This window comes from Varroa destructor, unplaced genomic scaffold (genome assembly GCF_002443255.2).
Source record: "Varroa destructor unplaced genomic scaffold, Vdes_3.0 BEIS01000005.1, whole genome shotgun sequence".
NCBI classification, from domain to species: Eukaryota; Metazoa; Arthropoda; class Arachnida; order Mesostigmata; family Varroidae; genus Varroa; species Varroa destructor.
The window spans coordinates 5868005-5890957 of record NW_019211458.1 but is presented as its reverse complement, the minus strand read 5'-3'; the positions used below and the strand labels follow the sequence as shown (position 1 = coordinate 5890957).

Genomic DNA, 22953 nt, shown 5'->3' with positions numbered 1-22953 from the left:
GTTAAATCCTCCTCTACTGGCTGCTTACGTTGTTGTTGCGGCTTGCTGTGTTCATAGGACAAGTGCAATGTCGTCGACACATGGCATCCGCTCCATTTTCTCGATCTTCCTGTATATACCAGATGTCTTCACGTTGCTGACGCAGTTGGCGCATCTCGTTCTATCCTCTCTTTCGCGTCTTGACGGAAATCTAAGTAAAGCTGGCTCGACAGAACCTAGGGTTTCGACTGCCTGACAAGCGCAGTAATTGCAGCAGGAGAGATCTCACGTCTTCCTCGGTTGGGCAGAAAATATCAAAACGAATATAACTAGCTATATTTACGAATATACTAGCTAATATAGCTAGACGTATATGATTTGGGAAGCACGTTACCGAAAGAGGGAAAACAAGGTAAACATCTAGAAGCAATGAATAGAGCGGCTGAGGAAGCGATCTGGCATTTTTGTGCAGAGCATGTGTATCATACAGTTTGATTCAAGTCGCCTTTATTAAGACTGTATAAGAATCATGACAACTCACTATTTCAAATAATGCGGTATTTGTTAAATAAAGAAAAAATTAAAAAAAAAACATAAAAACAACTAACGGTTTTTTCTACTTATTATAGGAATTTAATGCGCCTTCTGTCGATCGACAAAAGGACCTGTTTTGATCTGGAAACAAAATAATAATTGAACATTTAAAACTTGAAGATCAAACTTTCGTCTCTCAATGATGAAATGATGAAGTATGGCGCTGAACAATTGATTTTCTACGTCAACTGTATAATCTGTGAAATCAAGTTTTTATCTAAAAATCATATATAGGTGCCAGAGATCGTGAATGAACGGAATGACAATACTATTCGCCAATATGGGATTAGTTCCCTGAGTTCCGGAGTACATGGCAGCATATGTTAGAGAAACAGGAGGAGAGTCGCTATCACTTGTACCATTACGAATAGTAGTATCCTTATAAGTTTCTCGAGTCAATCGTCAACGTACGATTGATGACGGCAGAATCAGAAAACCCGCATCAACGTATTCCCAAAAGAAAAAACGTTGAAAGAGCAAAAGTTAAAAGACAAGGAAAGAAAAAAAGGCACAGGGGACTAAAGGGAGGACGAGCGAGACGCAATCGTTATTCAAACAAATGGCGGCAAGATTTCGTTTGGTACTACGACAAGCCCGGATCATTTAAATATATATATATATATATATATATATATATATATATAAAGAGAAAGGGGATAGCTAGACACAGCCATTTCCTCATCTCTGCTGTCGTTGCTATCGTCTTTTTCTACTACTGCTATTGTGCAACTGACGATGTTTTTACTTCTCCTATTGCATGCCTATATCCACTCATACAAATAGACATCTGCACAGGGGCGACAGTCAGATAAAAATGCAAAAGAAGAGACATTTGTGGATTTCCATGTTTACTTCCAAAAAAAATAAAACCATTTTTCATAGGTAAACTACCCCACACGCACCAAAAACGATAACGGCAACAAAATCTGCCATTTATCTTATTTTTTTTTCTTAATTTGCCTACGGATGACTATGATGGATGCAGTGACACTCGCAATTTTCACCAGATGAAATCAAACTAACCCCGCCACTAATAACACTGCAATCGCATTAAGGTGATAAAACCGATGTTAATACATCTCTAAATGCAGGCAACCCAGCTAAACCGAATAATAGCAATAAAGGATGGAGGGAAATTGCTCCAGCGAAATTCTGAAATGTCCTTTTAGAGGGCGTACGATTAGGCCAAACAACGAACGAGTAAGGTTCCAAGACGATTCCAATAGTTCATTTTATTTAATAAAAGGTTGTCGTTCTTTTTTATTCACTGCTGAAAAGAAGTTTTTTTTTTTCGTAAATATAGTTATATCTTTCTACGTAAATTATAAACTTTTTATCCTTAAATATAAAATTCAGCGGTAAACGATATTTATTTATTTGTCGTACGTGACAGTCAGTTTAATGATTAAATTTCAATATGACGTGACTAAGACCTACGAACCTACAAATCAACACCTAGTGTATTCCGCTTATCCTGTAAGCAGCTGATATACAAGGGGAACGGTAGACAAGAAGAACATGCAGCAGCAGAGTCGAGTGATAATAACAGGAAACCCAATTGTGTTACCCTGCGTAGGCATTGAGTCAGTCGATGCTAGTGTATGCTTTTACTCAAACATTTATTTAGATTAGATTCTCCTGTGTTTTTTATTTATTTAATCCGTGGATAGATATAAATCAGGAAGAGGATTTACGAAAATGCTAACCTTGAGCCAAAACAAGTTAGGTTTGGTTTCTTACTTATCTCCCATAGGCTGGTTAGTTTCTGAGGACCCCCTCTCTTATTTCATATTGTGCGTTAGTAACATAGCGTCGCAGAGGCTTAGAATTCCGTACGAATCATCATAGCTGCTTACAAAGTGAAATAAACGACTCAGCTAGACAGTTAGGCCATTCTCCTTATTATTAGCACAAGGCCCACAATCCATAAACAGGCCTCACAAAGGCTGCTTCCTTTCACCTAAACACACGGATATAAATACTTTGGCGATATAAAAACAGCCACCAAAAAGGTTCATAGTATGACTATCGCTTCAGTAAAGGTTACTGTTAATGTGAGCATTACAAATAATAGCTTTTGCTCTATACGGCACACACGCACGAAAAAAACGTGCTAGATGCTTTAATCAACCATTGCAAAGAGTTTTAATATCAAGAAAATACAGGCTTCACACAAAATGAAATCAGGTAAACTTTTCATCGGTATATGGCAAGGACGATTAATTGTCCTTTTTCAAAACATCACTTATAGTTTCCAGCTTGTATTGGTGTCACATTATACTATCAGTTTAGGACTATTTCTGTTAGACTCTATCTACAACCATAGCACATTAAAAGATACGCGTTTTTTAATAAAAGCCTTGCTTACTGCAATCAGCTGCCGAAAGCAAACGTTTTTTGGAAGCTTGCATAAGGCTTTCGCGCAAACTTTTAGTTATTTGCGAAACTCATAGAGCCCTAGTAAGTTAGACAAATGGCCAATAGCGGGCTTCCTTCCTATATGCTCATTTCTCCTTGGAACGGTAGAGTAGATGTTTAGCTTGAGAGTTCGTTACGTTCTAGGCTCTCGCATTTTACATGATGGCAATTTCTTTCCCCTATGCAAGATTTAGCTTTAACTAGCCTACCTAGAAAAATCAAATTTTACATGATGAATGTGCAATGCAGAAGAAAGGTAGCTATTTTGGATTACACACCAACTCATGCACATTCTGCATATATTTAATATGGTCCATACATAGCCAGAACTTCGCAAAGCCTGGCTCTTTTTGCCTATCTCAAAACTAACGATGACTCGAGGCTGCGAGCGACACTGTCTGCAATGGAGACCGCTTTGCGCTCTAAGAAAGAAAGAGTCTTACTATTTGCTTGCGTCATGTATAGAATTTTGAACTTTTAGCTTTCGACCGTAAAATCGCACCTACTTGAATATGATACAGAATCTTAACCACTTGTCACTAACTGGATTGCTTCTTATAAAGTTACAACTGTAACTGCAATTATCTTCAGATTATTATCAGATAGTAGTGATGACAACAACATAACTACTTCAGCTTTCCCTGTTGTTGCACGAATAGAAAGAACACTAATTTTAAAGTCTACAAACTTTAAATATGTGTACAAATTATGTACATCAGGAAAAATGCCTGTGATGTGACGATGGCTTGCGCCTCAGGTGTAAATATATATATGCGAGTCACATTAGCTAGCTCGTAACAGCTATTTGATGTGGAGCAAATTAGCTGATATAAATCTCACGCGAATAAATGAACGCCGAATAGGATTACTGTGGGAGGCTTCTAAATTTAGCAGAAATATACCTCAATTTACACAGAAAATGAGACTCACTTATGTTTTTTTTTAATGTTTTCTCGCCGCGCAGCATTTACTTCTATTCGCCAAACTTTTAATAAGAAGTTGTTCTGCCTTTATGGTCACATGTGTAACATGTCTGCTAAACGGTGAGCACACGTGTCCTGATCAGTCGTCTTCTTTGCCCTCCTCGACCCGTGTCCCTTGACGATGTTATTGACGCTGCCATCGCCGGGATTGCTTTTCCCTCTGTTCTATGCATTCGCGGCTGCTCCGCACTTGTGCGTTCTGAACTCGTCTGGGTGTGCGGTTCTTTACTTTGTCGGAGACTGTCGGCCTCGGCCTTAATGAGAAACAGCCGCATCAGCAGATCGAGTCGTCGTTTGCAGTCGTCGCAGCACATGTGCGTAGCAGCGTTCTCCGTAGTGACGAATACGTTAGCGCCAACTTACCAGCATCTTCTATTGCATTTGTTGTCAAAGGTACAACATTTGTTATTTACGATGTCCGCTTTCAACACTACCACCAATATTGCGCTCAAATCGTCATCTATCCAGAATATCACTTTAAACTTATGAGTGTCATTGCGGAATCATCGTTTACCGATACAACAGTTCAATATTTCTATGAGCGAAAACGAGGGAGCGATTTGCCATTTCTTGTGGAGAAAAGGCGCTGGCAGTGAGAAAAACGACCATAAGCACAAGCAACTGGCCGAAAGAAACGGATCAAAATTAAAAGATTTTCATATTTATGATAATTGCGTGATCCGAGTTGTGTTGTTTAAGTAGTCATCCCTCCGAAATAAGGTATACGTCCAAAATGGTTAAACGTGGACTCTGATAAGACAAAAGAAAAAAGTAGAAAATATTACCTTAGCACATAGCGACTGAGTCATATGTTTTTGGGAAAGTATTATTTTAGCAAGAAGATGGCAGAATTTCTGAGTTGTTCATACGAGTCATTTAAATCCAACCAGGCAAGATGCTGATGAACTGTGATATAGTTGCGTCGGACTCTTTAGTCTCAGATAAAAGACGCCCGAAAAGAATACGTCTAGATGCGGCATGACAACGCCACGATACCGATACCGAAAAACAGCTCCATGAATGTGACGCTGCAAGAGTTCGGAGATACTATGTTATATTCTCAGTGTCAAGTTCGAGCTCCCCAACGCCACAAGGGATTAAATGCAGTCCAGCTAAGATGCGACATATTTCTTCTTGCATTAAGTAAAGGACAACAGAGCGGTGCATAGGGTTCACACAGACGGCAACAAGGCAATACTTGTAGTCTTACGTCGTCGCTGGAACAGAAATGACAATACACCATTCCCATGACATGGTGGCCCATTCGCTTAACAGGAGATGACTGTTATCAACAATTGCATACCTTTTTCAGATGTCTTCGTGACATTTCGTCGTCATTTGCAACGACGGTCAAAGACAAATGTGGCATATATAACTGCACCTAAGGCTCAACACACCCATTCATTTTCTTTCAGTTAGAATCAGCAATTTAAAGGCCAAGCTTTATAAAGGTGCCCGTCTGTGGAAGAGCCGTGATTATGTTACACATATCGTATACATAGTGGTTAGGAAGGAAGACAAAAGTCAGCTGCCGCCTCTTAAGTATTTTCACTGTATAACCCGCTTGTTTTTAATTGTATATTACACACATTCAGTGTTACGCTTCACTGGTACCCTGCCAGCTTCTACCGATCGTAACACTCCGTCGTAAGATTCGTGTCGTTTGCCTTCCCATGCTGCGCACTGCCGCGTCAGATATTTGGAATTTGTTTTTTCCATTTTTTTTCATATTTGAATAAAGCGCAAGCGTTTCGACCCGAACAATACTCCAATCGTTTATTTTCAGACAAAATCAACGATATCGTCTTTTGGTGAAGGTACTCGGCAAACGCCGTGCTTAGGTAAGCATAAGTTCTCTCCATTGGCCAAGCGTGTCCTGCTGATAGTTCCCGTCCTACATTACTTCTTAGTCTACTGCTCAACTAGAACAGCAGTGAAAGTGACCAGCAGTTACCTGCGTTGCTGCCATGCGAGACGAGGACACTTCTTTCGCCGCCACTGCTCCCAGCTGACTTGAACGCGCGCGCTTACTATCACTCTTACCTTAGCCAACGGCGTCATTAACAAAGAGCTCGACAGTCGACGCTCGTGCAGAGGTAGTGAAGTTAGCAGCGGACGCGCTCAATAGCGTTCGCAAAGTGACACCAGCGTGCTGAAAATATTCGATATAATGTCTGCGCATAGTACCTTTTAGGGCCATGGTGGTTGTCGCTTATAGCACGTACGAATAACATACATTATGGCTAAGCGATCCTTTTGAAGAGCTGCGATAGTAATTCAACGCGTTGTCTTAGTCTGAAATTAGCAAAAATGATGGCAGCCATAGTATCTTTTTACTCATGAAATTTCATTGATTATATTAAAACCACTGAAATATAAAGTAGTTTTCGTAGTTAGGCCATCAATCGATCCTGTTCCTTTAGGCTGGCCTTAAGGTCGTCCTGATTAGCATTTACTAGACCGGCTAGATTACGTAACTATCTGTTGCCGGTGGGTCATAATTACCTGACACGTGACGAAGTACCTTGTTTAAGGGCGAAATGTTCATCTGCAGGTATGTTTTGTTTTGCTTATGTTTAGGTTGCTTCACTTCTGCAAGAAACGAGGCAATCAGGCAAGAACGTCGCTTGTGCTAACTTCTATTGCTAACAGCTCTCACAGACGGAATGGGCCGGGCCGCGACGTGACGACGGTAGCGGCCGCAAGTTAAGACAACCCAATCAACCCTGCAGCGGCAACCGCTCCAACAATAAAAAATAGACTCAAGCAAATGAAGGAGAAAAAAGCATGATTATGAATTAAAAAACCGTCTATAGGGCAGCCACAAACCGTGCAGTATCATCATTATCAACAACAGCTGTTATTTAAGATTCTCGCAATGATTTAGAACAAAACGTAAAAAAATGCGCGCGAGTGCGCCTCGATGCGCGACAGTGGTTGTGTCACGTGCCGAATTTGATAGCAAAGGCTTAAAAAGGAGAATTTCCTTGATACTGCCTTACTCCCTTGGATTGAAGCTCCTCAGGTGTGCACGAAAGTCGACTTTCGCTAACACACACGAACCGGTTTTGCGCCATAGCCCAGACAGGCAATGACAGATGGTTGTTGCTCTACGCTGACCATTCCTCTAAAAGGCAAATGACAGCTGCTAGCGGTTTCACTGATTATCGGTTTCAATATTATCTCTTTAGCCGCGTAAAATAAAGGCTGACATTTTACGTAGATTTAAACGGATCCCGTGGAGACGATAAATAGGACCGCAAATTGTGAAAGTCGCGTGTGCGAAACTGCGCACACAAGTGGCTGAACTTGTCATTGTTAGCGGATAGCTTTCTGCAGCTTTTAAGATGTTTAGCTGAAAGAAGTAACTAAGCGTGTGTTTTAATAATGATTAAGGACGCACACGTATCGCATGCGGTATTTTCGTTTATTGTAAATGCGGTTGCATATTGCGGATTGTTGCTTTTGCTATATTTGATGTTGTCGCCAATTCTGATAACCATCGAACAGGCCCAACCGAGAGTGCGCTACATGTCAGCCACCGTCAATAGTTACTCAGTAGATGCAATAAACGAAGTCGGCAAAATACGACCACAATTTCAAATTTCTGAACCGCTGCACCTGTGTTCATAGAACCCGAACAGCAGCTTTCTACTACCACTAAGAGAAGAAAAGGGAAAAAAACAAAAATAGAATGATGCCGTTACACCAGCCCTACCCAGTGGTAGAACTAAGAAGTATATGAGCTGCTTGTTGAATCGCACCCTTCCACTGTTTCTCGCCATCGTCTTCTTGTTCCTTCTGTTTCCTTCCTCAGAATTGTCTTCCTCCATCTATGTAAAATACGCCTACTAGTCTATTACCATTGACGCAATGCCAGAGAATGTTTACGGCGTTTGTTCAACTGTTTATTGTTTACATTCCGATGATCGTAACACTCGGTCCCTAGTAGCACAGAGCCTTTCGTAATTTGGTTACTAACTGGCTGGCTGGCTGACTGACCGGTTTCACATCCTTGACGCAGCGCCTCCCAGTTGCCCATCTCCCTAGAGAGTGCGCACCGCGGCTATAGTCCTCCAGTGACCCTGGCGCATTGTACTTCCGTCCATCGACGTAGTATATGCCCAGCATTTTCTCGTTGTAAGGCCGGGTCTTGGCGAGGTCGTACGATATGCGGTCGCTTGTCGCTTGTCCCCTGTACGGTATAACTCTAGCTTCTCTTGTCGGTCAAGCCTTCTTTCGTTGACCCTAGTTCTTGACGGCCCAGTCCCCTGCCTGCTTCAACGCCGATAGTCACATGGACCATCGCCTGGCGCTGCTGCATCCGGTATGAACTGTTGCTCCGGGAATCTACCTATTCATGAAACACTGGGCCTTGGTCAGAAATTAACGGCGTTTTTTTTATTATCGATAGGGCTTTTATACGCTAATGCATCCAAACTAGCGGCTGTTTGTTGTTTACATTGGCACTACACCAGTATACATATGTGTATATATATATATATGGTAAATAGCATACAAGAGGCAACAATGGTGGTGATAGTATAAGGCTAGTTGTAGAAGCAACGACACGCAGCGGAAGAAATAGAAGCTTCGAAGAAAAAAAGATCGGTCAACAGTGGTTCTTGTATTGCTGTAGTCACGTCATAGAAGCTGGTGCCGCTTCAAGCTACACAAGTGCATACAGTTAACTGAACGAGGAGCAAATAGTCGAAGGACATGGCCGTTACGTAATTATTGCGGTCAATGATCGCAAAGCTTCGTAAAACTTAGCATGCGTGCCACCCTCTTTTAGCTGATATCGGGTTAGAAATAGGGCTCAATTCGAGTGACGACTGGAAAAACACGACCATATTCCAGCAGCACACGATAGGTTGAGTCAAACCAATGCAGAACGAATTGAACGATGCCGATAACATAAATCCGACATTGACCAACTTTTTCCATTTCCTGCAATCGGCGTTAACTGAAGCAGACACTAGACAAGCGACACGCGGCTCAGGGAAGGGTAGTTACAAAAAAAAAAAAAAGGAATCCCTTTGTCAGTCTTGTTAGGCAAATCATAGCGGTTGCGAATTTTTTTTCTTATGCCCACCGACTTATCTTAAAAAAGCCCCTTTGGATCGACAGAGCAACGACAAATCACGCAACAAGTTTACACGTATCTGAGTGCCGCCAAAGTTGAGCTTGTTGTCGTCATGCTGACTGGCTAACGGTGACATTAGTAGAATGCCATTTCGTCGCAAGTAGACTTTTTTAAAATGGGCAGTGAGATTTGACTGGCAGTCCTACGACTACGATTACGACGGCTACAACTGAATGGTGCTAGCCTGCGTGCATGTTAATGTCGGATTCAATAAATTACTATGACGTGGTAAGGCAATTACACGAATGCAATGCGTCCAGGGACATTGTGGTTTTGAGCGACAGGTGAGTATGTGACGAAAACGAGTGCATTATCAACATCACCGGCAGTCCCCTGAAATTAAACGTTCTGTTTTTTACGTCCGGTACTTGAACCGTTAGACGTTATTTGAGCCGGCTAGATTTCAATACGGAATGAAAGTTATCTATGCGAGGATTCGAACCTGAACAATCCACTACGTGTTTCGACGTTTGGCATGGCAACGCTATCACTAAGATAATCTCCTGGTATCATGAGCACCATTCTAACATCATACAATCTTTCCCGTTCACTTTACCACAGCGGCACGTACACCAAAATAATAATGATTTCGACTAAGTACGGTACGTGCCGGTTTGTAGACTAGCAACGGGTACCACTGAACTCGTTGGCCGAATAAAACTGCCTAGCTTCGTCAGTATGGTACTCCATTTAATTAATGCCTTTATAACTAAGTTTATGAGACGAATAAGCTACTACTTATTGCGAACTTAGCACTAAATTTTCAACAGGCGTGTTTGTTTATATATATATAAACACGCAACGACTTAAGTACTTTAGGGCGAGCTTCTTTGGTCACACCGCTTAGTGCCACAAGAAGCGAACAGAATTGCCGTTATACTGTGCTAGTTTACCCAGCGTTCAACACAGTCCAAACGGGAACCGATGCTCTCCACGACAAATCTTCACAAATCACACACTTCCGGCTTCGCTTACCTCAGTGGCTTAATGGCTGAACTCAAAGACCGACACCTCTCCTATTGTGGCGCTTCCTGGCCAACATGCGGCGGGGAATGGCAACGTGAAGCGTGATTTCAGATAGCCTAAGTTTGAATATGTGCAAGATGCGAGAAGAGCATCGTTGTTATGCACCGATGCACTGATGTTATTACTTTTACTACTACTAAATAACAACGAGGAAATAGCCGATGGCGGTTGCTGTGAGAATGGGAACAGACGCTAGAAATGTAGGGGACCTAAGGCTTTTTAAAGCTTAAATTACTCTGAATTTGCTTACTGCTTTGTCATTCGCCAGCCGATGATAGGCCAACATTTTTTATTGAACATTGGCAAGTCTCTGTTCGAACCTTCACCTAGATGTATTTTATTATGACGCTTTCTCCGATTTGCTGCTGTTTCTGACAGTAGCAGTAAATCAAATCAGCGTCTATTGGATTTAACATCATCGCACTAATCCACCACAAGTGTTAGTTGCGGCTTGAATAGCATTTACTTCAGTCCTGTTCCCTACAAATTGGGATCCACTGCTGCTACTGCGCTAAGCAAACAAAAATGGTGGTGTGACATTAATAATAAGATTAACCATGATGTTACCATAACACCGCCTGTGTATGACGGTTCGTTAATCCATGTGCTGTACTACACTATTGCTAAAGGAATAGTAATAAATGTATAATCTACCTATGTCTAGAGAGTGAAAGTTTGCTGGAACACATACTTCTGAAAACAAGACTTGGACCCGCCGTTGCCTCGACGACATATCAGCTAAACGTTGTATCATTAACTAACATATACGTTGATTTTATCCATTTTATCTTATTCAAACTTCCATATTTATGTTTACTATATTTGGCGAGTAAATAATTTGGCGTTACAAATTATTCGTTCTATATTACTGCTTTAGGTAGCCTCTCGGACCACGCTTGTGAACCGCGTCGTTAGCTTGGTTCAAAATACCAGCCATAAACTGTACGACAGTATTTTAAGTTCTAACGAAATGCAGAATACTCTATGTAGTCAATAAGCCGGTCAGATTATTAGTAATAGACACAGAAATATGATGTCAACAATAAGATAATAAATGAGACTTTGAGGTCAGCTGAGACGAGGACGATCAGTCCATTGAGAGAGTCGAGCGGTTTCGTAGTGCCAGAGCAAGTTAACATGACAACTTTTCGCATCAAGCGCACTATATATAGACAACGTGAAACAGTAACTTTCCTTCTAAGTTCTTGCGCCTCAATTTAATTATGAGACAAATACAGTTGATGCAGTTCGCGTCATAACTAAGATAAATGAAATCGCCGTACACTGTACAAATTCCCGTATTGTCCATTTATGCAAAAACATTGTATAAGTGACCTCGTCGTTTGTCAGTGATTTTCTCTGACAAGAATATTATTCGTCTCCTAAGCCTCTTAAAAACCAATGACAACAGATCCGGCGTTCCATTTTGTTGCGGGGGGTCGTCTGCCAGATGGCGAATTATATGAATTGAACTAAGTGAATTTTAACATCTCTGCTGCTTTATTGAGGCTAAATTGAAAGTCCGACTTCGACGACAATGGCGATTTCGGTAACTGTAACGGAAATAACGGTTCCAGTTCCGCCCACGCGCTTCAATTCAAATCCGGACACGTGGGGGCGTTTGCTGATTTGCCCCTTTCATCCCAAGACGGCAAAAGCTGCCTTCGTACAAAATGGCCATGTGTGTAATTTCGAAATTTGGAATCGAACTGAACTCTTCTCTTTTTCCTGGGCTATCGACAGCCTGACAAAGACTGCACACTTGAAAAAACGACAACAACAACAATTTATGGCGCTCAGAATCTATAAAACAATTTTCCAGGCTCTTCTAGATAAGATATAAACTATCAAAAAACTTTTTGCTTTTTCATTTGTCACAAATTTGGACTCAAAACACTGACTGGTTATTGTGCTTCTAGCCGCCTACAAGACGGCCGCACGAAAGAGCATAAACATACTTACTACTTGAAACGAAATTGCGGACGTGTAGCCCTGCTAAAGAAACAAGTGAACAGTATTCGCTTGAATTGGTAACTAAATTAACTACCAAATAAAGTTCATTCTTATGTTCTTCCTGAGTTTGTTACTTATCTAAGAACTTTCCAACAGTGATACATCGTTCAGTAGAGCTTTTAGAAAGAGCTGTTCTGTACTACAATCACAAATTGGAACCAAATCGATCGACTACTCTAGATAAAAACGATATATATAATCGCCTGATTGTCGCTGAAATGAGCAACTTTCACGTAAAGAATCAATATTCAACATAAGCTAAACTGTTCGTTTTGCCAAAATATCTAAGTATCTGTAAATGAAATTGACCAGTAATGCTTACCTTGTGAGTATCTTGACTGACTGACTGACATGCGCATGATTACTGCATCTTCTTACAAATAGAAAGGTCTAATACATTGACAGGATAATAAAACAATAATTACATCTATCACGATGTATCTTGATAGACCAGATCTTTAAATATCCTAAAAATCACCTAAATATAGATACTTTAAACTGAAGCACGATGCCAGTATTTAACTATCCTAGAACTCGTTGGTGTTTCTAAAAAGTTGGTAGATTACGCGGATTCGTTGCATTCAAATAAGTGTTGTTGTTGTTGTTGTTGTTGTTGTTGTTCTTCTTCTTTGTTTTACAACACTATGTATAATATTTAATAGTTGGCCCCCACGAAATAACACTTTGAACCGAAATACAGTCAACTGAATTTGATAAAAGTGTATCAACCTTGCTTTAGACAGAACCACATTTAAGAGCCCTTTAATAAATTCCGTTAATAAAAATTACTAGATATGCTGTGTTTTAATAATAGAACAATATCATAACAAGACGTTGAGATGCGGCTATGAATCGTACACCTTTAAAAAGTTTAAGAGTAAGCAGCTACGTTCACCATTTAACGATGTTGTGCCAAAAACTTCGCTTAGCTGGTCATTAAAAATATCTTTGTTTGTAAAATAGGTTAGAACGTGTGCAGACTACTCGGTAGCTGACGACATTACGCGTGACTGGTATTGTGTAAAAGAGAGACATATAAAGGGGGTAAATATGGCTACATACTTATTGAAACGTTATGACGAAAGCGTTGCACAAATTGCTACATAGCTGCGAAGAAATAGTGCTCTATTTTTTTTTTTACTGGAAAGCGACATAGTCCTGTTTCAAATCAATAATATAATATAATATAGTTTTTTTTTTTATTACAAATTTATATATGGTTTCCTTTAGTGTCCCATTATTAATTACTGCCAAGAAGTTTTAACGCTTGTGCAGTTGATGTACACTTCTAATTAAAGCCGAACGGCATTACACTATGTGTATACAGTAAGTACCCTCGTTATCAATAATGTCTGCCCGGTATGCGTAAAAGGATTTGCGTAAATACTCTCAGGGGTCTTAGGGCGGCGCGTGCTCGGTGCAATGAACTCAAAAAGAATAGGAAATTTAATTCTATATCATATATAAAAGAAGATAATAATCGACAACATTATTATTATTATTATATCAGTTTGCATATGGCATAGCATTTATCCGATCGCCATGGCTCAAAAGACATCGATCATGAAGAGGTACTAAGCGCTTGTGACTGAGGTCACACATTGAATAGATAGCATGCACCGTTCACTGCTACGGATCGTGCGGCCAGCGGTGCCTAGTGCTGTTATCGTTGTCGTTGCTACGCCAGCAGCTACTGCTGTTGCAGTCCGATGTCCAATGTCAATGCGAGCAGCCTCCGGCAGCAATGACAACAGCATAAATAGTATAATTCAGCGTTTGTTTGGCTAACGTGAAGGACTCAACCGTTGGTGGCGCTGGGGACAGCAGCAAACCCGGTGCGGAGAACACTTGCTTCGTTGCCGCTATCGCTATATCAGCACCAGCAGAAGTGCAACAGAAACACAGAATCCAATATTTCAGCAACTTCGTATAGCTGCTCTGTCATCCCATGTTTCTATCCAACGCAGGCCGCAAATGTTTTTGTTGTCTGCTTCAATACGAAGAAATGGGAGTGAGCTAAACTCGCTGTCCAGGCTATGCATCGACATCTACAAGATGTTGCCGGTTTCTTCTCTATTAAATACGGTTTTTAATACCCTAATAGGACACTTATCCTCTGTCCAAAAATATTTCCGCTACAAAACGACTCTTATACGATCAGTCGTATATTACAACGGACGCGTTCTAAAAGCGTGCCGTATTGAAAAGTACCAGCGTTTTTTGTTTTTATGCCACAACGTGCTGGTGTCCTACACAGGTGAAAAATCCGTTTCCTTGCTCTGGCAGCCGACATTTTACTGTCATCATCAACTACTTTCATGAACAACATCGAGTTCACTACTCACAAATAAGAAGTTGACTTAAGTTATCACACATTCTGACTTTCTTTAAAACCTTCAGTGAGCATTTGTAATGTAAATTAGTTCCACAATTTAGGAATAATACCAAGTAAGATAAGTGTCGCTAAATTTCATTTTACCTAAGCTTAAATTTAATGAGCGGCTAAAGAGCTACGAAAAAAAAACTTCTTCAAAGTAACTTATGAAAAGAAATCATTGTCTCAGAATGAATTGTGGTACGTCCACGGACCACGAGTATCACAATGCACTAGCTTTAGCCTGTTCGGCAGCTCGAGCTGATTCATCTGTCCAAACCAGTCAACTAATAGGCCTGTACTGATCTCTGAACTACATGCGGCTTCTTCTTAGAACGAAACGACCAAATTAGCGAGTTGAGGAGTAGATTGGCGTCCTGTTGAAGATTTCAGAAAACCTTTACACGCCGAAACTGCTCTCTAGGATAACGCCTTGTGCACTAGGACGTAGTAGTTAGCTAAGGGCGAAAATGGAGTCTAAAAAGCATTATTATTACAGAATGTCAATCTGCCCCTTAGATAAACGGAATGTGGTCTTTCAATTGACACAGGACAAAACAATAATTCGTACGATAAATAATACGTGATAAAATAATGTACAAATGATGACGTTGTAAAATAAACTGATTAAACCTTAATACGCATACCGTATACTATGCTTACAAGAAACTTTCTTTCTATGCAGCGCATTAAATAAATATATTACGTAAGGTAGCACCGAATTTAGCTTTAGCTTGAAAGACTGAGAGGAACAGAAAAGGCATAGACAAATGTATACGAGGAATATCCTAAACTTATCGATCTGCTAATATTTTGTGGCGTAAATACATATTTTTCAGTAGGTTTCGCCATTAATGCGTCCATGAAACAGTTTGATTAATTTCACCACTCTTAGCAAAAATAACTGCCTTTCGTAATCATGATCTGTAGACACGCTATTTGGCAGACCATCGAAAAGCACTGTTATACGATGGATATATTAAGTAAAACACCGCGTGCAATAGATAACGCTACAACTGAAAGAGGCAGCAACAGTATGAGGAAACTCTCGTCAGTTAGTTAACGAAATCTCAATCGTCTTCGAGCTGTTAGAGATGGGATCGCCTCTTTTTTATGGACGGGATCCACTTTAAATACAGCGTCCCACATTTACCTTTATGAAACGCTCTATGTCACCTCATTGTATTTCGTGTTTGGTAGTACGCTTGTAGTCAAGTTGTTTATACAGCAGCAGCAGCAGCAGTAGATACAACAACGGTTTAGATAACAGCACAAAGAGGATGAAAATATATATACGCGTGAAAGCGCTGACATTCGAAGTACGCTCCAAGATGAACCTGGTCACTCTTTTTAGGCTCAAGGCACAAGCGAAGCAGCATTTTGAACCTAAATATTGTCACCAAAAACCAAGGGATTACATTTGCCTGCATCGATTGTATATAACAAACAGTTGAACAAAATGTTGTAACATAATAATGATCTCTGGAGAAACTGGTCTCGTAATCATTATAAGTGCAAAAGTTAGAACGATAGTATAATGTGCAGTCTCTTCTAGTGTACACAGCGACATAGGCCCTGGTATATTGTGTCAGGTAGTATATTCTTACGACTACGAATCGACTTGTAGCCCCGGCTGGAAAGCACCCCTGAAATTTCTATAGAGCAAGTCAGCCTGACGTCGCATTCAAATTGAGACTTCAGCAAACATTTTTGGGACAATAAAAAGTCTTAATAATTTTAATCATCATAAAAGCAAAATTTGCCAATCCTCTAGGTTGTCCTAGGTAATCCTAGTAATTCACCCTGAAGGCTATGCAGAGCAAATACGCTATTCAAAATAGCGTAAAGGAATCATTACATATTGTTGTAGGTCTACGTGTCTATCGAGTCGATTATAGCACATGTTTTAGCTAGAGACGATCTCACAAATTCACAAAAATATACTGAGTATAAAAAAAAAATACAGAGCTGTTTGTAACTTGTGTTGAGCTTTGCATTGGGAAACGTTTAGCATTAGTTTGACAAAGCGTTAACGGGACTGGTCTGGCAGTGGATGATCATCAAATGTGCTTTACAACAAATAGGTATAGTTACGTTAGGTCGACTTCAGCTTCGGTTTCTTTCGTCGGTAACCTTTGATGTGTTTCTACATACAACTCGCGGCTAGCGACATCCTAATACTTTGTCGTTTTTGCCATCTTGTAAATGCATTAACAATAACGACTTGAAGTGCTTGCACTATTAATAACAATGTAGAGAATAATGGTGTTGTCTCCTGTGTACCCAAAAGAAAGCCGTATATTTTATATCGTTAGTGTTTATTGTACATATTGCTGCTGCTCGAGAAGCTTCCCGGTCCCAGTGATGACGCAATTGGTACCGTGTTTGCTTGCTAAATTTAGAAAACACGTGGCGGTTTGGGTTTGAATCTGAGCGTGGACACACTTCGTTTCGTGCTGGTAGGCAGGCGTCTGGCCGAATGCCTAACGGCGGTATTGATCGTAAAACCCGAGACGTTCAGCTTTAGATTTAGCCCTACAATTACTGTTTTGCTAATGCTGTTAACTACGATGTTAACGACAACCGATATCGATCCTAGCGATAGATACTGTATATGGTACTAGCGACCATTAACGAAACGTCCAGAGTGTGATCTCGTTCAATCAACCCAAATAAAGAATGAACATTGAAGACGCCGCTTTGATGAGCCAATAACATTCTGGCTGACTATCAGCACAGCAATACCGCACCCACTGCTGCAGCCTCAATTGTGTATGTGTGTATTTATGATTGGGTATGCGCGTGTTTTTGTGGCCGGTCCTCTATTCAACCCGCTTTCGTCTTTCGATTGAATATAAGTTTCCCATAACGTTGCTGCTATCAATTAACAAGGGAAGGTGCAATACGAGAACTAGATCTATTCAGTAATCAGCATGATTTAAAAAACCTCTTTTTTCTCACTTTCGATAAGTTGGCTGCGCTTTTCCTTTCGGTGAGTGATGATTCACAGTACACGCTCAATCGAAGTTTTTATTAGCTTGGCTGTCATTTCTTCATCATATAGAAGGCAATTGGTTAATTGGTTGTAGTAGTGTTTATGTTATGCACTAGGTATTCAGCACGAAACGCGCAAGAACTAGGTTCAAGGTTTTTCACACAGACGTCGTCTGCTTCGAGCATGCCTCGTGGATATCGCCAGCCATTTGAATCGTCATTCAATTCCAGCTTCAATAATCTGCACGCCTTACGCTATCCGCTCAACACTACAGAGATCTCTCAGCGATAACAACAACAACAACGACGACAAGAGCAACGCAAAACCCCTGACTAATGTCTAATAAACGTGACTGGTCGTCAATCAATGCAAGGAGATCAACGGTTATTACCGCCCGATCGCTCGGCCACTTGGATACAGTTTTTCAGTAGCTCCTAATTTATTTCAAGAAAGATTAAAAGCCAAACGTAAAAAAATATTATGTCAGCAACAGCAGCAGGAGTCAAGAATAAAAAATCCCATTTGGAGAATCACAATTCGTACCATTAGAGTAAGAGTCTTTGTCAAACCTTTAGATCATAAAAGATGATAATATCCGCATAGACATTAACACTTCAGTAGACAAATAAAACCGTTTCGTTGCGCGCATGGACGTGTATCTAGTCCAGTGAGTTTCTCCCTTCATATTAAACGAGAGTTACCGCATGAGTGAAGGATCAGACACGCGCAAAACACAGTTAGCTTTACGTAGATATACATTCGTACATACATACATACATACACACACACACAATGGCCTTAAGAGAAAAATACATCCTAGCTTAAAAAGTAAACAATTACAACTCTCGTAGCAGTGAACCTTAGATCACTGAACGCTTTTGTCCAGAGTTAGGAACGACAAGACCATATATCGTTGTTGGTTCATGCAAATAAATAATCTCAAAGGGAACGATGTTGCATTGCTGACGCTTTACCCGCACCTTGAAAGACTAAAAATGAACATCGGGCTGGTTCGGACAAACAGCTTCAGCTGATATTATCAGCAACTGTTGCAGCTAGCACCGTCGCAATCATCTATATTATTGTGGTTTTTATTGGCGCCGCGCTACAATCGAAGCGCTCTGCAGGGACAGGTTCTGCTTTCGTAGTCTTTTTCTGCAGTTACTTCAACCAGACGCAGGTCGCGTAACAGTTGGGACAAATGCGCGTCATTCATCCGTATCCGTTGGTTAGAGATGCTGCCATATTTGCTTTTAACGTGACCTCCCAATGTAGACACTCACCGTTGAGATGGCGAACGTAGTACTGTATCCACAGATAGAAAATTGTGCCCGCTGCTCCTCTTGGTGTTGAAGTTTTATCCGAATTATACCGGTAGTTATGAACATTTAGCAAGCGTATATTCACAGCACCTTATTCCAATAGGACGATTTGAGCTTATCCGAGTGAGTTCACAAACATTACTTATCCAATTCGCGCAGTGTGCTTTTATGCACAACAACAACACCAACAACAACAACAACAACAACAATGATGATGAAGGCTGTTACAATATCACGCAGCCGAACAACAACATCCACGCTATAGAAACCAGCAGAGCCGACTGTTGGACTCGCACCAGTACCGTTGGTGCACCGTTGATGAGTAACCACACCATCGAGGAGAGGCTGCGCCAGCACCAGGAGCGCCATCAACCCTCGCCTTAGACAGCGCGCCAAAATTCGAAGTCAGAGCCATACGAATAAACGTGTGCCGAGCCATCATAATTCACTTCAACCTGCGTGTACGTATCTGTATATACTTAAAGTTGTAAAAACGCTTTGGGAAAAACAAATTGATCTAAAGGATGCTTCACGATAAAAGCGGACGACAAGATGTATGTGCATCCTGAATTCTAAAACAGCTTTAGACACAATTACTGACACCTAGTAAATGCTAATTTTATTTATTAGATAGAAGTTAGCCCGTTCCTTGTGAAAATGAACGATTCAGTACAAAGATGCACACACACACACACACACACATCAGTACGTCCTGCAGAAAATTACTCGACCAATTTCATCAGAGCTTTACTTGGCGTCCAGCGCTACATCACGCCACTTCTAGAATAGAGCCTATGCTCTAATGCAGCTATTGGTTTACATCACGTGGGAAGAAGCAATGTGTAGCGTGCAGATCTTTAATATCTAATTAATAGTTTTTTAGAAAACTGGTATGCCGATTTTACCAAAAACAAACGTGTGAACATCATACAATACAATTCATTCGTGTTATCAATGGTAACCTGTGTATATAAATAAGTGTTTACGTTTTATCTACTTGAATTAAAGCATTGCTTTACACGGCTGGGCCCTCCCAGTACGGTACCAAGATGAGTCTGCGCCTCGTTTCGAACCTACACCGTCTCACGTGCCCCTCAATAGACAGACAGACAGACCTGTGTATCTAGTTAGCTATAAAGATCTGCTTTAGCATTTAGGAATCGCATGAGAAACACTCTTGATGAAGCACGGTGCGTTTTGCATCTTCATAGCTGTGCAACTGGACCGTTAAACGCAAAAAACGTTAAAACGACCGTAAAAAAAAATTTGACACTTATAGTAGCGGTGTATTCTGAGCCGCCTAGGTAAGCATGGCCGCTACTGTAGCTATGTTGGTGAGTCTCAACTCAGCGATCGCAGTCCCAAGTTGAAAAAAAAACAAGCCTGTCGAGACAGATCATAACATTTGATAGGCTCTAGGCGGGACAACTGATGTATGAAATTCAGCCAATCCATATTCAACTGTTTACCTTGTGTGCTATGCATGCTATCCTGTGTTCGTATTTAACAGCAAATTTTAACTTATAAGTAACGTTTTTCTTTCTATATCTAACCGCCTGGTTAATAAGGTTCTCGACTGTATTTAAGGGGCTCCAGGCAGTATTTTTCATGAAGTTGCGGCAGCATTTCAGGTTATTTTCAGATTAGAGTTGTCCAGCTGCACATAAAGATCGAGAAGGAGCATTCATTGTCCAACCTAGTTCCACTTACAGTGACACTAATCTAGCTATTGACGTATTTGACTGATAAGGCGTAAAGTTTATTCACGGTTTATAATATATCCTATAGATACCGTTTCGCGATGGCTGAACCATCTGATGGAATGCCAAACGGCGAAACTAAGTATTTTATTTAGGATTGTAACAGAACGTTCCCCTTTGCTCTATAAAGAAGTAGAATATCAGTTAGTCAACGGTCAGCAGTAGTTCAACGACGAGGAGGACAGCCTAGATGTCTCAATGTCTGAGAAACAAATGGATCTACAGAATACCTTAAAAGGCAAAGAATATTTCATTCACTTGAAATAAGATTTTTTTCGACCTGCTAAAATTTAATTCCGCTGGATTTTTACAGTGTGCTTTCATGTACACCGTAATGAGCTTATACGTATCGTCTGACGCGTAATGAATAAATTAGGTTTTTGATGGTTAGAAACAACCCATTAGAAAGAAACTGTAAACAAGCCTTCTACGTATTAGGTATCAAAAAGAGTCTAGATTTGCTTTGTTTGAAAGCCCAGAAATGTAAAACCTAATGGCAGCTTTCGGACCCAAGTTCAGGCTTTTGACCAAGCCAAGTGGAGGGGATAGTGGGCTTATGTGAAATAAGGGCGATTCCGTCTTCTTTTAGTTAGGAGACACTGAGCTGAAGTTGCAGTACTACGCACGTAGTATTTAAAACGTACACGGATCACAAACGTAGTACAATCAGCGTTATATGATCAAATTTCGAAAGCTGCTATGATATATAGGACAGCTGCTTGTTTTTTATTTTTCGCCTGTCTCGAAACTGTATTTTCGATGTCAAGTTGAAGGCAGCTTTTCGAAGCTGTATGGTCCAATATTACTCTAAGCTATTATAAAGCAAATGTTGCCGATTCCCGATCGTAACCCATCGTGGAGGATATATATATATATATATGTATATTAGACTAATATATCGTACTTTTGCATTATCGCTTTTTAAACTCGTGCGTGCTTACGTGCCACACCTTTAAGATTGTTTTTGCGACGTCGACATTCTTATAGAACACCGTCAAAGTGGAATCAATATAGGACGATTATTTAAGATTCTCGATTAGCTAACAGCTCAAATATGGTGTTTCTTGAGTTTCTGAAGACGTACCTCTTGCTCCAAACTCAGTCGGTGCATTTTAGCGCATCATCAAGACTGCACGATTTTGCCTATGACCGTATCGGAGTCTTCAATGTATTGCACGTTTCAGTTTTCATGTTCTTAAAGAATGCTCAATACTATACGTCAGAGGGCATTCCGGTAGTACTCGTTACTGACGTTGCTTGCGAAAAACTGATCCAGGTCACATTGCTTCCTTCATTCAGTAACAATGACGTAGTGGTTAACCGCTGGTGCATTTGAAATATCAAAACGGCGAACAGGCAAGAAGCAAGAATGTTAGCGACAGAGTGCACAAGACGCGGATATTGTAAATAAGGGCCACTCAATTGGGAGGGTAGCCTGTGAACTGGGGACGAGCAAGGCCACGTTGGAACCGGAATAGCTTGAGACTTCAAGCAAACTTGCCTCGTGTGTTCGATGCTTCTTAGCTACCTTTCGCGGTTCGAGCTACCTTAGCAGAACACTCAATTTGCCTAGTACGCAAGAATCATTCGAGATTGAATCATGCTCGAGGCAAAACTAGCTGCGTGCGAATTTGTTGGCAACTGAGCGTAAACTGTACCGGACAATCGGTATCGCGACCAGTGCACAGAAAACGATTGGATAATAGCCTTCATATCACGGCACGCTTATCTCGTCTTTACGACAATTCGAAAAGATGTCCTTTGGGCGCGTATTGAACTTTAATAAGAAAGCGGTCAAAGTCTTTTTCGACAACCTAAGCACTTTGGTGGAGCCATACAATTTTGCAAAACATAATTACGTCAATGTAAGACTGAATCCTATTTTGCTAGCAACTCGAGAGAGAGAGAGAGAGAGAGAGAGAGAGAGAGAGCAGGAGAATAGTTATGACAGTAGTTTGGCTTGTTCCTACCGTTACGCTACCGTCATTCCGTCATCGGCAGTAGAAGCCGCCAATCGTTTCATGTCTAGCCATTGTCAATCGACGTGACCAAAAAGTACCGTGCATCATTGAGGAACACAACAGGCAGCATCTTCGTTAGTGTAGAGCTAGTCGAAATCATTCATTTGAACAAAGCTTTCGCAACAAGAGAATCCAAGTGAGATCGAGTTTAGTTAGCTCTAAAAAGCAGCGTTGACATCGTTACATCTGTTCCGCCGCTCGAATAAGCTATTAAAACTCTTAGACGTAGCAGTCTTAAAGCTTGACCTGACACAGCTAAACAGGTTTTTGTTACGCCAGAAGGATTTCAATCTATGACATCCCCGGATCGGCAAAGGGGGCA

General features: G+C 40.8%; 1 protein-coding gene across 5 annotated transcripts in view; it reads right to left on the bottom strand.

The window, feature by feature from the left end:
* LOC111250773 (SEC14 domain and spectrin repeat-containing protein 1-B) overlaps positions 1–22402 on the bottom strand; it is a 120482-nt gene extending 98080 nt beyond the window's left edge. For 4 of the 5 annotated variants that reach the window (XM_086990609.1, XM_022806504.2, XM_022806503.2 and 1 more), the window contains exons 1-2: positions 21695–22402; positions 18812–19305 (exon numbers count right to left, since the gene is read on the bottom strand). The gene's annotated coding sequence lies outside the window, so the exon portion shown is untranslated. Of the gene's footprint in view, positions 1–18508; positions 18779–18811; positions 19306–21694 lie in introns of those variants that run through there. The other variant, XM_086990611.1, reaches the window with a different exon arrangement.
* Positions 22403–22953: the final 551 nt, after the last annotated feature.